This window comes from Schistocerca piceifrons, chromosome X (genome assembly GCF_021461385.2).
Source record: "Schistocerca piceifrons isolate TAMUIC-IGC-003096 chromosome X, iqSchPice1.1, whole genome shotgun sequence".
NCBI classification, from domain to species: domain Eukaryota; kingdom Metazoa; phylum Arthropoda; class Insecta; order Orthoptera; family Acrididae; genus Schistocerca; species Schistocerca piceifrons.
Window position 1 is genome coordinate 780,566,689 of NC_060149.1, and position 18,166 is coordinate 780,584,854.

Here is an 18,166-nt window from a genome sequence, read left to right on the forward strand (position 1 = left end):
CTGATCAATCACCTGTGCTACATGGTGATTAATATGAAGTATGCATTTCCTGCGGGTCCGATCAAAAATGTAATAGTGGGATGGATTTTACGCAGTTCACCACTTCAAATTACATAGTAATTGCACAATTTCGAAAACACTTTAGCGAAGTTTACGTTTACTACTTTCTTGCATTTAACTTTCTTCTAGACTGATAACATTGTAACACAACGGAGAAAATATTACTGAAAAAACAGAAAGTTTTCCGTTAAAATGACTAATCCAGTACTGTAATACACGAAATGTATAAATGGCACATTTAACCACCTAACATTACTTAACATTGCACAATGTGGTACTCTGTGACTGTCAATAAGGGTGTATTTCATCAAAGATACTTTCAGGGCTGTGTAAAACTACAATGTATTCGAACTAGTGAATTGCTGATTGCATTGGATATCTTCTGGCGATCTCCAAACTATTTTACAAATTAGCACCTTTCATGATTTCGTGAATACTACAACGAACTTCCAACTATGCGATTTTAAAGAAAACTGTACGTACTGTGACCATGCAGTATACAACAAAGTATCTACACAACAGAGGTTTCTACGCAGGCTTGGCAAATATGCCGTGTTCGTTTTTTCCAAGCCACTACAAGAAGCGACTTGCTCTCTCTGCGCATATGGGCAAAACACAAAATTATGTTTGGACAGCATTCTCCCACGCCGCAAGTTGTTTGATACATTAAGTGAGTACACTACGATTACGGCAATCGTAACGAATTCAGTACTCCACATCTACACTTACCAGTCTTTAATAACACGAATGCTTCTCACATGCGTAACTACAAACATTCCAATACAAACTTCACACGACTGTTTTCGTCTTGATCAAACCAAACAGTCAAACACCAAACACTAAACAGAAGTAAGTCAAAGATGGTCAACAAGCGCTGAGCGCACATACTGTGACATCTCTTTCTTGGTAACTAATTCATTATATTTCTGAACCGACATTTTATACACTGAATCAATCTGAGCAGCAATGTTAAATGTGCCAAACATTTTGTATTTACAAGCATTTTCTACTTTCTTCATGCTTCTTAATTCATCCATTTAAATACTTTAGATCCATAGAGCCAAATGTTGTCCACAATTCTTTGCCTCCAGGTAACACACAACAGAAACAAAATAATTTTTGTTTCTCTTCACCCACCGTTAACTAAGACTTTTTACAGAATTAACTGTTGCAGAAAGTTCTCGTCTTTTTCCATCGAGTTGACACATCAAGGAATCTTTTGGTTGATATGAACCTAACCGCTTGATTTCCAGCTTCTTGTCCATTCTTAATAAATGGAGGGGCGTTTTAAGCAAACAATCTACTTTATTTATTTTAAAATCATTGTACGAACATTCGAGTTTTAACCACACAGCTCCAGAAAACGGGACACTACTGAGAGGTGGCCTCATTTGCTGTTTTCCATATTTCCCATTGATGAACGGCAGTAGAAGTGGGGGAAGTGGTGGTGGGGGGGGGGGGGTATGCAGTAAGGCACATGACAGCAACTACAGTTAGGTATTATGGGCCCAAGGTGGCTGGCTCCTAACATTGTCAAGACTTGTGGACAGGTGGGCCAGGGAATGAGAGTGGGAATGCTGCAGGGACTGCAGGGTTTATTAGGGTGTGGAGAAAAAGGAGTATGGGTAAGGTGGTCCTTCCTCCGAGCCCACTCTAGCTGGCCATAAGCTGAACTAGGCTGAAAGCCAAGGTATAGAAAGGTAAACAGCTTGGTCACATCACTGCAACTTCAGTTTTAGGAGCTGGAGTACGGGGGTAGTAAAGGCCATCTGCTTCTGGCCCCACGACATGTCTGGGATGCAAGAAAAAAGGGATACATGTGCAGTGGCCCATCCACTGGGCCCCGTGCTTGCTGGCCGGCAGCTATGCATCAGCAAGGTGCAAGGTGGAGAAGAGGAAATCACTTGGTCGCGTGACTGTGACTGGAAGCCAGGGGTGAAGAGGGAGTATGGGGCCATGGGTCACTATACACAGGCGCTCGGCATTGGATAAATCGGATGTGGGAAGAAAAAAAATGGTTCATCACTGCAGAAGGATACGCTTTGTGTGCTTGTTGTTTGTTTGAGAACAGAGAGAACTGACCCTAATTACAGTGGGTTTTTGTCAGTCTTTATATATCATAAAATTTTTGGTGGGGTGAGGCCCCATTGGCCGTTTAGAACAAATCTTTCCTGTCTCCTCCACTATTTACAGCAGTGTGCCAGTGCTGGGGTAACTTTCCAATTCCATGATTGTAGAAATCACACGGTTTTGAAGCAAAGAACGCTTCGAGCCATGTTCAGCACACATTTTCATCTGGAAAGGAAATTCTTTGAAGGTTGTTTAATAGAGAGCGCAAGATCTGGTGAATAAGGCGATTGTGGAATGACTTCCCAACCCAACTCCTGTATAGTGTTTTATTGTCAGTCTAGCAGGATGTGGGCATGTCTTATTTTCAAGTAACATCACTTCACACGGTCTTCCTGGTCACTATTCTTGGACTGTGTCTGCAAGACGTCTCAGTTGTTGACAATAAATGCCACCAGTGACAGTTACACCTCGTGCAAGCAATTTGTAGTACACCACACCATCACTGTTCCACCAGATGCATTACATTATCTTTTGTGGATGTGTGCAGGTCTTCGTATGGGGAGAGGGTGCTGACTTTAGGCTCAACCACATCTTTCTTTTCCTTATGTTAGCACAAAGACACTATTTCTCGACATCAGTAATGATGCAGGGTAGGAATGGTCAATGTTGTTCATGAGCCAATTGATGACAAGCAAGCAGAGGTGCGCCGGCCGCGGTGGTCGTGCGGTTCTAGGCGCTGCAGTCCGGAACCGCGAGACTGCTACAGTCGCAGGTTCGAATCCTGCCTCGGGCATGGATGTGTGTGATGTCCTTAGGTTAGTCAGGTTTAAGTAGTTCTAAGTTCTAGGGGACTGATGACCTAAGATGTTAAGTCCCATAGTTCTCAGAGCCATTTGAACCAAGCAGAGGTGCACATATGGCCACCCACTGATTTTTGTGATTTTTGGCTTTGAGCATGTGGTAACGATACACACGATTTTTGAACCTTCCCCATTGCATACAAATGTTCCACTATGGTGGAATGATCTCAGTTCCTCACAACGGTGAATTCTCGAGTACACTGACGTGGATCATTGTGGATTAATGTATTTAAATGATCTTCGTCAAACCTTGAAGGTGGAGAGTCGCTAATGTACAAAAAATCCTCCTTAAAACGAGAAAACCATTTTCCTGCCATGCTCTGTCCAGTGGCAAATGATGTTGCCTCTGCTGTTCTCACCCCTCTGCTGAAGTCAAACGGAAGAAGATGTCCGAAATGTCCCGATCTCTCCAATTGGCACTCCATTCTCTAGCGTCCACACTTTCATTCACTATCCCCAAATGACGAAATGATGATACATAAACTCAAATAGCAATAGTGAACTACAAATAAAAGGTGACAATCGATAAATAAACCCATAGCAGTCGGAATACTAACATGCAAAACAAAAACACTACGAATTTATGCATCAACCTAATACACACTCAACAAGCCATCTTACGGCGCGTGTCGGAGGGTACCCTGTATCACTACTAGTCATTTCCTTTCCTTTTCCACTCACAAACAGAGCGAGGGAAAAATGACTAGCTATATGCCTCCGATTGAGCCCTAATTCCTCGTATCTTATCTTCGTGGCTCTTACGCGAAATTAACGTTGGTGGCAGTAGAATCGTTCTGCAATCAGATTCAAATGCCGGTTCTCTAAATTTTCTCAATAGTGTTCCCCGAAAAGAGGGTCCGAAAGCATCTCGGTAATCTTTGTGTTCGAACCCAGAGGTAACAAAACTGGCAGCCCACCTCTGAATTGCTTCGATGTTTTCCTATAATCTGGCCTGGTACGATTCCAAACACTCGAACAGTACTCAAGAATAGGTCGCACTAGCGTTCTACTAGTAGTCTACTTTAGAGATGAATCATAATGTCGCAAAATTCTCCCAATAAACTGAAATCGATCATTTACATTCCCTACCACAATCTTCATATGCTCGTTCCATTTCATATCGCTTTGCAACATTAACCTCAGTTATTTAAACAACGGGACTGTGCCAAGCAGGACACTACTAATGCTGTATCTGAACGTCATGGGCTTATCTTTACTACTCATTTGCATTAACTTACATTTCTTCTACAGTTAGTGCTAGCTGCCATGCATTACACCAACTAGAAATTTTGTCTACATGAGGGTGTCCATTCGTCCCGTTTTTCCCAGGACAGTCCCGTTTTTTACCAAAATGTCCCACTGTCCCGAAAGTTTTTTTGGGGACGCTCAAATGTCCTGTTTTTTATGATTCCGCTTGGCTAGAGTATTTTACGCTACTGGTTGTTTGACTTGCTATTAACTGCGCAATTATTTACGCTACGAAGCGTGTGATAACTTTCAGCATACCCCAAACATGTACCGAACTGTCAAAAATCGCAAGCAATTTTAAACGCACTATAGGTTACGAATAACAACGAAGATTCTTCTCTCCTAAATCGATCCACTGAATCCGTCCTTTCGGTCCAGAGATACTCTACACCACTGATACTTGCTCTCTGGCTATCGTCACCACAATTTTAATGTTTTGCACTGGGCAATCAGCGTTTCATTATGCCAAAACGAAAGACTCCATCAGGTCTATATAAAAATGATAGTTATTAGCAGACGGTACATCCTACAAGCAAACACATATGCATGAGAGTAGCGTCCAACACGTGAAAATTACAAGTCGTCCCGTCACCAACTCTGTAAACACCCGTCTGTCGGGTTGAGGACGTTTGCGTATGTTGATGGTGGGACGGGTGTGAGGTTAGGTGCGGTGAGAGGTCTAAATTAGATCTTATTTTTAAAAAAATGTTGTAAAGTAAGAATAATATTGAGAAGGTTTTAGATGACTGGTCACATGACAAGGCGAGAGCAGGGATGTGTAGTTATGTTTAGTTAAAGGGCCGTGTAATGTCGTGTCAGGAGCAATGCGCAGTGTGCTACTGTGTCATAGGAGGTAAAGACATGTGCTGCTATGATGTGTCTAGGGTATGGAGGCTGCGGTTTGGAATTATGCTACGTTGATATAAAGGTGACTTTCACCCGCATTCGGTGGTCGCGACTCGGGATTGTGACGGATCGCGGTCCTGGACGGACGTATGTGTGTGCTTTGACAGCTCACGAGCGCATTGACCGCGCTAACTCACACTTGCAGAAGCCAAGCAGGGGCTGTGCGAGGTCTGAAATCAGACGGATGGGTGACTTCACGATCCTGTGGGCAGGGTGCGGAGTGGGGGGCGGGGGGGGTACCTGCGCACGTCTGCTGAGTTATTTTGCGAGCGGATCTGCAGGCTCTGCGATGCGTTGTCAGGATAGTTTACGAGTACTGAGTGTATCTACACATCTGTGTGAGGAATTATTTAGTAGCAGTTTGCTATAGTGTGTACTGAAATTATGATTGGGTGCGTGTCTGTGGGCTGTGCAACATGGTCCAGGGCACATCTGGGATTGGTGTTTTGTAATAGCGTGATGGATATACTGTATGGTTAAATAAGTTGTTCGAAAAATAAATAGAGTGTTCTCAATGATTACACGCACCTGCAGCGCAGATCAGAGTGATTGGTTTTCCGTCACCATCTCGGCTGCATGCGAGTAGTAAATGTTTTCTCGGCCGCGTTAATTGAGTGTGTCAACGAGCTATGAGCTATTCTGACAAGAGACGTGAAGGCAGGTGCAGACCTGAGACGCCGGCGGTATGCATGAGAAGAACAATGCAGCTTTCACATGTGTCAGAGAAGAGTGCCATTTCTGGTCGTCTATCACGAGCGCTTGGAAGCTGAACTTGGCTGGAGGCTCTGGAACACCCTAACCCGCCGACCACACGCGCGCGCGGCCTGCCTTGGAGCGTAATCTAAGGCGCATAGGCGATATCAGTTTCTCCGGTGTTAGGCGTGAATGCGACTGTGTTGATGTCATGTTTGGGGGAGGCCGAGCAGAGACTTTTGGGCGGTTTGGCAGCTGGGGGTGTTTGGGCGCGTCTGTTGCATTATTTTGCGAGCATGTCTGTGCACTGTGCTGTGCTTTATTTGGAGAGTTTAAGAGTACAGAACTCGTCTGCTGATATTGTGTACTGCTTTATTTAAGAGCTGCTTGCTATTGTGTTGTTGTGTTGTGAAATTAAGAGTTGTTTACGTGTTTGTGGCCTGTGTCACATGACCACAGTCGGATTAGTGTGGGTGTTTTGTGACAAATATACTCCACGACTAAATAAAAGGGCTTCAAATAAATAGAGTGCAGTCCTTCCATACTTCCCCAAGCAGCACAGCGCAGTCTGAGTGGTTATTACGCAAAAACTGCAATCTGGCCAGACTGTGAGTCAGTCAACAAATAACTGGACAAATTTATCTGTAGAGGAGTTAGAGGTCTGGATTGCAATGAATATCTTGATGGGTGTGGTTGTGTTGCCACGTGTAGTGCACTACTGGAGTTCAGAAACTGCCTTATGTCAGCCTTACATATCGAAACCCATGAGATGCAAAAGTTTCAAAAAGATATGTCCCAAATAAATAAAATACACTCTTTCCACCTTCCATCAGCCTATGGACTGAAATTATTTCCGAAAATTAGGAGTTGTTTGGCTATCTGGACATAAATGTTTTGCATTATTTACGAGCAGTTCGCATGTCTGTAGGCTGTGGTATGAGTTATTTTTATCTGTTTACAATTAGCAAGCGTCTGTCCTGACCATTATAAATGAGTTATGTAGGAGAGTTTTGCAGGTCTGTATGGTGTGGAACATGTCGGTGTGATACATATACTCCATTGCTAAATAAAGTAAATTGGTTCCTCCATCCATGGGCCTAGTGCAGGGTGAGTCCTTTTACCCGAAACGTGTAGGAAGAGGTTGAGTGCTGGTGGCTTAGTTTAGTGGTGATGAGCTTCATTTGCAACAATTTCCTTAGGTTGGTAGCGGGAGCGCAAGTGAGCTTTGTTTACTGGCAGATTTCAAACTTGACGCTGGTTCCTAGGAGGAAGTGGCGGTCGGGTGGCTGAGGTTAGTACAAGTGCCTTTTCTTTGCAACAATTTTGTTAGGTTGGTAGAGAAAGCGGAAGTGACCTTTCTTTACTGCGAGAATTCAAACTCGGTGCTGGTTCCTAGGGAGAGGTGGCTGTCTGGTCCTCGAAAAGTAGTTGAAATTAAGTAGTTGAACAGCTTTGCATACATATATGAAATTGTAAATTGAATTATTTAATATGATTAAAAACGAAATGGAATTTAGTACTTAGGTATTTACAGAAGTCTATGTCTGTCCCGTGTATGGAGGGTGTGTGACGTAAGTGGGGCGGCGGCGCAGCGATTGTACAGTTATAACACGCGCACGAGAGACAGTCAATTAGCGAGCGTTCTAGTGCGAACCAAACGTGCTTTTATACAGTCATGGCAGATTCCAATGGTGAGCAAACTTTGCCGCCAAAAGTGTAGCACTGCGTTCTCGCTCGCACAAGGAATCGTGGTGGATGGTGAGCGGTCAGCATCGACAGTCACTAATCCCTGTCTCTGTACTGATGGCGTTAGTGAAGTCTGGCCTGTTTGTAGCTACAAGGTCTAAGATATTTCCATTGCATGTTGGCTGTCGAACCAGCTGCTCAAGAGAGTTTCAAGAAAATGTGTTCGAAAGTACTTTTCTAGACTTCTATATGTACCCCCCCGGCACACACACACACACACACACACACACACACACACACACACAGTGAATCCAAATGGTTCAAATGGCTCTGAGCACTATGGGACTTAACTTCTGAGGTCATCAGTCCCTTAGAACTTAGAACTACTTAAACCTAACTAACCTAAGAACATCACACAAATCCATGCCTGAGGCAGGATTCGAACCTGCGACCGTAGCGGTCGCGCGGTTCCAGACTGTAGGGCCTAGATCCGTCGTCCACCCAGGCCGGCCACAGTGAATCCATAAACGTCCCAGTCTATACTCAATAAGTTAAAGTCGCCTCCAACTAGTATTGCATGATCTGGGTAGACTTTCTTTGAATGACTCTCGTACTGTCACTCTGGAATTGGGTGCCCAGTAAGAACTGGGTGCCAATTAACTTGGTTTCCCCTAGACCTTTTATATGTAGCCAGGTAACTTCAATGTCATGCTCAACTTCGACCTCAATAAAGACAAAATTTTTATTAACTGCAATGAACATAACCCTTCTTATGGTGTCTAGTTTGTCTTTCAGATCTACATTCCATGACTCGTTAAATATCTGAGCTTTCTATTTCATGTTTCAGCCAGCTCTCGAGCCAAGATTAATTTGAGTGTGAGGGCAGTAAATTTGAGAACTTTGTTATGAATACTTCGAGAATTTACTGATAAAATTTTGAAAGTTGCTTTACCTAAAAGAACTTCACATGCTGAGTAGCTGTTTCCTTTGCGTAGTGCATCCCTGACCTATCAGTGGGAGTCCTACAAATCGCCACCCAATAATGGAGGTCTAGAAATCTGTAGCCAAGACTGTCACAGAGTCGACGAAGCCTTACGTTGAGACGCTCTACTCGATTAAAACCAAAGGATCGCAAGCAACTCTGGGAACAACGCTGCAAATTGCGAGCTTTGCTTACACATCAATGGCGAGGCTACCAGCCTTCACCATTTCCACCAGCGCCCTGTATGAAATGAGGATGGCCACAGAACCCATGCAACAGCCGTCGTTGGTGCCGACATGAGCAACATCTTCCAGATGACTGCAAGCCACATGCTTGATACACGCAGGCAATGCCCCTCTACATTCTGGATTATGTGCCCCAGCAGACACATTGACTTCCTTTCCAGCCCTGTGTTGTAACATACTTTTGATACAACCACAGAAGATTTTACTCGTTATCGCCCTAAACTACTTTTAGCGCTCTGAGGGAAACGCTATGAGAGGAGAACGAGGAGAACACTGAAACAGTGATAATTACTAGTGACAAGAACACAAACAATTATTGACGAATACTCAACTTTTTACAAGTCGGCTCAGGCAGTAGATTCTGAAGTTCAACTAGTATTGCAGAAGCTGAGCCTGGATAGTTAACATTTCTTCTTCCACTAGAATGTTCACTGAAGATGCGCTGTTGTAGACTCGCTAGAAGCAGACGACGTGCCGTTAAGTACACTTTTAGAAGGCAGTCTTCTCGGTGTTGGCCGCTCTACTGTGGCGCCGACATATATCACTTCTCTGGAAGCGCCACCGCTTGATGCAGCAATTGCTGGGCTACACACCATTTCTGAAGTTGGTTTCCGAGTTATCGATGCCTGTGGTGAATGCTGTGCTTAAGATACCACACTCGTGCCCACCAAATCTCCTGGCCATGGTCGCATATGGTTGCATTGCAAACCAACGGCGAGGGGGAGGTCTGGATGCAGGCGCAGCACATGGAATGGGAACCGGAACTGAAGCCAGTGACAGGCTCCCAATTGTACCCCAGCATTTACCCTGAGTCTTCATGGGAACGCCTGGCAAACTGCAGGGAGGGTGCACACCTACATACAGGGCAGGAGTCTCAAACACTGGAAGACCCCCCTCAGAGTGGAAGGCGGCAGGGTGCAGAGGCGTCACCTATGGCGATATGGGCTGCTGTAATGATGGCATCGGGAATGAGAGCATGTCCACCTCAATGGGAAGCGCCTCAGGCTGAACTGACATGTGGTTCATGGCAGATGGCTGCGACACTGGCTCTTGGCTGTTTCCAAAATGTGTAAAACGAAACACAGTGGCTAGATCACAGAGTCTCAGAGGGTGAAACTGGTTCCAATGTCTTTTGAGAAGCAACCTTGTAGCGAAAGAAACCTAGAATATGTTGTGTCCACGGACATGCAAAACGGTCCCCTATTGCCATTGCTGTCCAGGTTGGAAGGTCCTGAAGAGTACTGCTTCCTGGATCTGAAAAAGAGAATCTTTGTACTGACCAGTACTCCTCGTTGGTGGGTGCAGCAGCTGAAGCAGAGTGCGATGCAGGAGTTGGGCTGGGTAAGGTCTATTTCAAGGCATCATATGGTAAGTGGACAGGAACAGCTGCAAGGCCTGCTGCCGTGAGTGAGTTCCATGGAATTTACTCATCTGCGCCTAGAATGTTTGCATGAAACATTCAGCTTCACCACTTGATTGTGCTTGGAATGGCGCTGTGGTCACATGTTCAGTACTGGTGACCATGCAGAATTGTTCAAATTCCTGTGAGGTGAACTGCAGTCTGTTGTCAGACACTAACGCTTCCAGCAAGCCCTCGATGCAAAAAATTGAAGTAAGTGTCCTGATAGTACTGGCCAACATCACAGAGTTCATTGGAACCACAAAGGGAAATTGACTGAAGGCATCCACTACAATAAGCCATCATTTGTTCCAGATAGTTCCTGCAAAATCAATGGGGATGCATTTCCACAGACCGCTGGGGCGTGACCAGTCACAAGAGCATTGAGGTGGATCCACCTGTTGCTCCATGGAAGTGGCGCAGTGTGATGTCATATCTTCAGTCTGCCGTCCACCCATGGCCAAAAACAATGGCTTCGAGCAAGCTGCTTTGTCCTCACAATACGCCAGTGTCTCTGATGTAGCAGCCATAAAACATTCTGCTGAAGGGTGCATGGGATGAAGACCTGGGCTGGTCATTCTCAGTATGTAATCGTAAAACACCACACTGTATTGACAAGGCTTGACAGTGAGCGAAGTATCGACGTTCCTCTGGCCGAACAATGTCTTTCACTCTCCTTGGCCACACTGTGCCCATGTAATTCAGCACAGTGCTTAAATGTGCGTCCACAGCTGTCTCCCGTGCTATGCGACGAAAGTCCATGGGAAAGTTGTGAACTACAAAAGCGTCCAGAGCATCTGTCTGAAAACACGGTGCTTTGGAGGAGTCGAACTGACCATCCTTGTCCACTGGTGACCTTGACAACACCTCGACGTTGGACTGTTGAGCTGTAGGGCGGTGCAATTTCTGCGCTGTGTGTGGTGGGACAGGCCTGGTTGGGTGGAAGAGTGAAGTGAGTGGCTTACGATCCATGACCAAGTAGAACTTCTGTCCATAGATGTAATGATGAACTGCTGCTGCTGCTGATGTGGGAGTACTGCCCGCCATTTTCTGCAGTGGACAAATTACGAGACTTTCAGTGGCAAAACTATTTTGTACATATATAAAAAAACATACAGCAGTCATATTGGACTGACAGTTAAACTCTGCAAGAGTGGGCTACAGATCATGAAATATGAAAACTATCGTGAAAGACACTTCCTCAATTATACTGCTCTGCTACTGCCGTGAAAAGCTTGAACTTCTCAGCGTGAAATCGATCTCCACCTAGGCTATGTCACCACATACCACATCGATGTAGTATCTACATCTACATCTACATCCATACTCCGCAAGCCACCTGACGGTGTGTGGCGGAGGGTACTTTCAGTACCTCTATCGGTTCTCCCTTCTATTCCAGTCTCGTATTGTTCGTGGAAAGAAAGATTGTCGGTATGCCTCTGTGTGGACTCTAATCTCTCTGATATTATCCTCATGGTCTCTTCGCGAGATATACGTAGGAGGGAGCAATATACTGCTCGACCCCTCAGTGAAGGTATGTTTTCGAAACTTCAACAAAAGCCCGTACCAAGCTGCTGAGCGTCTCTCCTGCAGAGTCTTCCACTGGAGTTTATCTATCATCTCCGTAACGCTTTCGCAATTACTAAATAATCCTGTAACGAAGCGCGCTGCTCTCCATTGGATCTTCGCTATCTCTTCTATCAACCCTATCTGGTACGGATCTCACACTGGTGAGCAATATTCAAGCAGTGGGCTAACAAGTGTACTGTAACCTACTTCCTTTGTTTTCGGATTGCAATTCCTTAGGATTCTTCCACTGAATCTCAGTCTGGCATCTGCTTTACCGACGATCAACTTTATATGATCATTCCATTTTAAATCACTCCTAATGCCTACACCCAGATAATTTATGGAATTAACTGCTAAATGATAAAGGAACTTTCTTTCTATGTATTCGCAGCACATTACACTTGTCTACATTGAGATTCAATTGCCATTCCCTGCACCATGCGTCAATTCTTTGCAGATCCTCCTGCATTTCAGTACAATTATCCATTGTTACAACCTCTCGATATACCACAGCATCATCCACAAAAAGCCTCAGTGAACTTCCGTTGTTATCCACAAGGTCATCTATGTATACTGCGAACAGCAACGGTCCTACAGCACTCCACTGTGGCACACCTGAAATCACTCTTACTTCAGAAGACTTCTCTCCATTGAGAATGACTTGCTGCGTTCTGTTATCTAGGAACTCTTCAATCCAATCACACAATTGGTCTGATAGTCCATATGCTCGTACTTTGTTCATTAAACGACTGTGGGGAACTGTATCGAACACGTTGCTGAAGTCAAGAAACACTGCATCTATCTGAGAACCCGTGTCTATGGCCCTCTGAGTCTCGTGGACGAATAGCGCGAGCTGGGTTTCACACGATCGTCTTTTTTGAAACCCATGCTGATTCCTACAGAGTAGATTTCTAGTCTCGAGAAGAGTCATTATACTCGAACATAATACGTGTTCCAAAATTCTACAACTGATTGACGTTGGAGATATAGGTCTATAGTTCTGCACATCTGTTCGACATCTCTTCTTGAAAACGGGGATGACCTGTGCCCTTTTCGGATCCTTTGGAAAGCTACACTCTTTAGAGACCTACAGTACACCGTTGCAAGAAGGGGGGCAAGTTCCTTCGCGTACTCCGTGTAAAATCGAACTGATATCCCATCAGGTCCTTCGGCCTTTCCTCTTTTGAGGGATTTTAATTGTTTTTCTATCCCTCTGTCATCTATTTGGATATCTGCCATTTTGTCATCTGTGCGACAATCTAGAGAGGAAACTAGAGTGCAGTCTTCCTCTGTGAAACTGCTTTGGAAAAAAACATTTAGTATTTCGGCCTTTAGTCTGTCATCCTCTGTTTCAGTACCATTTTGGTCACAGAGTGTCTGGACATTATGTTTTGATCCACCTACTGCTTTGACATAAGACCAAAATTTCTTAGGATTTTCTGCCAAGTCAGTACATAGAACACAATTCGTGTCCTGCGGCATATAAAATCATCACTTCTGCATCCTGCATATAGCTAAAGGCCACCAGACACTCGTACATATACCACGAAGACAGACAGATCCCCAAAAAACCCATAAACACATGCAGTGTATGTAATCCTTCCTGCAACAGATATTTCCCAGGCGGTCAGTTGGTAATCCACAATGGCCAACAGTCACGAGTCAACTGACCACCGCACACACTGGCACAACATATGATCAGAGCGCCCTCCACAGACAGCAATCACTATCCAAACTGGTGTACAAAGGCTTGGCTGGTTTCCTCAGCACAAAGGCGTTACTGTTTCTGGTCCTGAACTGCTTGCTTGCTGCCATGCTTTCTATAGCCATCTCCAGACTCTGGGATTACAAAAACATACACTATGTGATCAAAAGTATCCAGACACACCCAAAAACATACGTTTTTCATATTAGGTACATTGAGCTCCACCTACTGCCAGGTACTCCATATCAGCGACCTCAGTAGCCATTAGACATTGTGAGAGAGCAGTATGGGGTGCTCCACAAAACTCACGGGCTTTGAAAGTGGTCAGGTGATTGGGTGTCACTTGTGTCATACATCTGTACGCGAGGTTTCCACACTCCTAAACATCCCGAGGTCCACTGTTTCCGATGCGATAGTGAAGTGGAAACGTGAATGGACATGTGCAGCACAAAAGCGCACAGGCCAACCTCATGTGTTGACTGACTGAGACAGCCGACAGTTGAAGAGGGTCATAATGTGTATTAGGCAGACATCTATCTGGACCATTACACAGGAATTCCAAATTGCATCAGTAGCCGCTGCAAGCACTATGACAGTTAGGCGGGAGGTGAGAAAACTTGGATGGCCGAGTGGCTGCTGATAAACCACACATTGCACCAGTAAATGACAAACGACGCCTCGCTTGGAGTAAGGAGCATAAACATTGGACGACTGAACAGTGGAAAAACGTTGTGTGGAGTGAAGAATCACGATACACAATGTCACGATCCGATGGCAGGATGTGGGTTTGGCGAATGCCGTGTGAACTTCATCTGCCAGCCTGTGTAGTGCCATCAGTAAAATTCGGAGGTGGTGGTGTTATGGTGTGGTCGTGTTTTTCATGGAGGGGACTTGCTTCCCTTGTTGTTTTGCGTGGCACTATCACAGCACAGGCCTACATTGATGTTTTAAGCAGCTTCTTGCTTCCCACTGTTGAAGATCAATTCGGGGATGGCGACTGCATCTTTCAACACAATCGAGCATCTGTTCATAATGCACGGCCTGTGGCGGGGTGGTTACACGACAGTAACGTCCCTGTAATGGACTGGCCTGCACAGAGCCCTGACCTGAATCCAATATAACACCTTTGGGATGTTTTGGAACGTCGACTTCGTGCCAGGCCTCACCGACCAACATCGATAGCTCTCCTCAGTGCGGCACTCCGTAAAGAATGGGCTGCCATTCCCCAAGAAACCTTCCAGCACCTGACTGAACGTATGCCTGCGAGAGTGGAAGCTGTCATCAAGGCTAAGAGTGGGCCAACATCATACTGAATTCCAGCATTATCGATGGAGGGCACTATTAACTTCTAAGTCATTTTCAACCAGGTGTCCGGATACTTTTAATCACATGGTGTATGTATTTTCACATGGGTCGCCAGAATATCATACCATTTACGAGATAGTACTCGATATCAAGCACACAGTAGTATGATACTGATCTCTTGCAAAGAATAGTTCCGAAAATAAAGAGTAGGAATTATGTCTATAGAAACCTGAAACTTTAGCGAGGTGGAATGTGCTGCAAACCGCCGAGTAACTAGAAACATATCTCGTCTGCGAAGATCTTTACGTGAAAACCCGAAAAAACGGAAGGAGACCGGCAGTGCCACTTGTATTTTTTGAAATGAGTACCAATGTCAATGACATAATACACTCCTGGAAATTGAAATAAGAACACCGTGAATTCATTGTCCCAGGAAGGGGAAACTTTATTGACACATTCCTGGGGTCAGATACATCACATGATCACACTGACAGAACCACAGGCACATAGACACAGGCAACAGAGCATGCACAATGTCGGCACTAGTACAGTGTATATCCACCTTTCGCAGCAATGCAGGCTGCTATTCTCCCATGGAGACGATCGTAGAGATGCTGGATGTAGTCCTGTGGAACGGCTTGGCATGCCATTTCCACCTGGCGCCTCAGTTGGACCAGCGTTCGTGCTGGACGTGCAGACCGCGTGAGACGACGCTTCATCCAGTCCCAAACATGTTCAATGGGGGACAGATCCGGAGATCTTGCTGGCCAGGGTAGTTGACTTACACCTTCTAGAGCACGTTGGGTGGCACGGGATACATGCGGACGTGCATTGTCCTGTTGGAACAGCAAGTTCCCTTGCCGGTCTAGGAATGGTAGAACGATGGGTTCGATGACGGTTTGGATGTACCGTACACTATTCCGTGTCCCCTCGACGATCACCAGTGGTGTACGGCCAGTGAAGGAGATCGCTCCCCACACCATGATGCCGGGTGTTGGCCCTGTGTGCCTCGGTCGTATGCAGTCCTGATTGTGGCGCTCACCTGCACGGCGCCAAACACGCATACGACCATCATTGGCACCAAGGCAGAAGCGACTCTCATCGCTGAAGACGACACGTCTCCATTCGTCCCTCCATTCACGCCTGACGCGACACCACTGGAGGCGGGCTGCACGATGTTGGGGCGTGAGCGGAAGACGGCCTAACGGTGTGCGGGACCGTAGCCCAGCTTCATGGAGACGGTTGCGAATGGTCCTCGCCGATACCCCAGGAGCAACAGTGTCCCTAATTTGCTGGGAAGTGGCGGTGCGGTCCCCTACGGCACTGCGTAGGATCCTACGGTCTTGGCGTGCATCCGTGCGTCGCTGCGGTCCGGTCCCAGGTCGACGGGCACGTGCACCTTCCGCCGACCACTGGCGACAACATCGATGTACTGTGGAGACCTCATGCCCCACGTATTGAGCAATTCGGTGGTACGTCCACCCGGCCTCCCGCATGCCCACTATACGCCCTCGCTCAAAGTCCGTCAACTGCACATACGGTTCACGTCCACGCTGTCGCGGCATGCTACCAGTGTTAAAGACTGCGATGGAGCTCCGTATGCCACGGCAAACTGGCTGACACTGACGGCGGCGGTGCACAAATGCTGCGCAGCTAGCGCCATTCGACGGCCAACACCGCGGTTCCTGGTGTGTCCGCTGTGCCGTGCGCGTGATCATTGCTTGTAGAGCCCTCTCGCAGTGTCCGGAGCAAGTATGGTTGGTCTGACACACCGGTGTCAATGTGTTCTTTTTTCCATTTCCAGGAGTGTAGATTCCAAATGATCCTTCTACTTTACAAAGTCAACTAAGGTGTTTTCATGTCTAGAAAACCAGTAAACGTCATTTCTACCGGCCTTTCAGCACCTAAATGCACACAACACACGTCACATCCGATGTTCTCTCAACCAAATAAAGACGAGAAATATGTAGAAGCAGTCAGCTGGTCAATCTACGTGGGAGGGAATAATTGTCCAGCACAAACACACGCCCATGTTGAATCTTCTCAAATTTCCATGGAGAACACACGCGATCACGAGGACTGCCCAATACGTACTGAGTATTAGTTCGCTATTCACCCACCTAGATGGTGACACTATTAGGTCAGTAGCATTCTTGTACTCCAGCCAGCCTCTTTAGTTCAGATGGCTTCCGGCGTAAGCTGGAAATTTCAATCGTTCCGGCCAAAGCCCCCAGCTACCACGCATCCAACAACCCAGGCAGAATCGTCCTAGGAAACCAACCATAAATATTTTATCACTGCACTTACAGTTAAATATTGTTATAGCAACCTTAATCTGACAACAATAATGAGGAAAGTATCGAATAAACCCCTCCTGACGACTGTGGCTCTGGAAATATAAATATCTATATTGTTGTATGTATGTGGTTAACAGTGGTTAATCATAAGCAAATTGAATGATAACGAGAAGTCAGGCACTGAGAAAATTAGATGGTGATAGTGAGAATAGAGCGTACATTATGGATGAATAGCGAACTGAAACATTGGAGGAACGTAGGCAGGCTAATCCGATGGGTAAATTTAGCGACGATGAAGGCGAGATACAAGTATGTGCAGCAGAAGCAGGCGATATCGAAAATGTAGAGAGTATGGGGAATGTCAGATCGAGTGAGGTAGAGAATGAGGAAGTACCACAAATGTAAAAACAGTATGGCTTATTATAAACCTGGACAATGTAGACAGGGCATCGTCGGAACGAGATGTTACAGATGAAACACCGTCAAAAGCGGAAGAGATGTCACTAGATCACAGTACTGAGGAAAAGGAAGAGGACTTCAGTCTGGTGTCAATGATCGCAATGAAATCGGAAAATAAGGAAATAGGTAAAAAATAACACGTATGAGAGAGAAAATTAATGCAATAAGACGGAAAAAATAAGGAAATGAGCGTGAGGAATATAAGACTTGGGCAGATCACTTCTGAGGAGAGCTTCAAAAGGCGAATGATAAACAAAACAGAAGTTGAAAGGTCGCAGAGGACGCTACTATAACAGCGGGGCGTGCAAAACCCAAAGCAAGTTATGCATAACGGGTGGCAAAAAAAGTTAATAAGACAAGAAAATGCACGAAACGGAACAGACAGGATGCGACGTCCAAGTTGGGTAAACGGGTTGCAAACATGTAGAGCCGACCAAATGACACTGAACAGCATATTGACGCCAAAGTATAAGAAGCCGATGATATTCTCGCAGTGGAGGCCAAGGATAAGGTAGAGACCGAATTACGCAAATTAGGCACTGGGCCGGAAGTCATGAATGCTGTACCAGTTGGCGGACACAAAGAAACAGGAAGCAATCAATTCACATTTCGTAAAGAAATTGGAGGAAGCCATAAATAAACATTTCTAAGGACACCGGACTGGCGTGAGTGCAGCAGAACC

General features: G+C 45.7%; 1 protein-coding gene across 4 annotated transcripts in view; it reads right to left on the bottom strand.

Moving 5' to 3' along the window:
* LOC124721250 (regulator of nonsense transcripts 2-like) overlaps positions 1-905 on the bottom strand; it is a 221,586-nt gene extending 220,681 nt beyond the window's left edge. For 2 of the 4 annotated variants that reach the window (XM_047246117.1, XM_047246116.1), the window contains exon 1: positions 790-898. The gene's annotated coding sequence lies outside the window, so the exon portion shown is untranslated. Of the gene's footprint in view, positions 1-789 lie in introns of all 4 variants that reach the window. The other 2 variants (XM_047246115.1, XM_047246118.1) reach the window with 2 other exon arrangements.
* Positions 906-18,166: the final 17,261 nt, after the last annotated feature.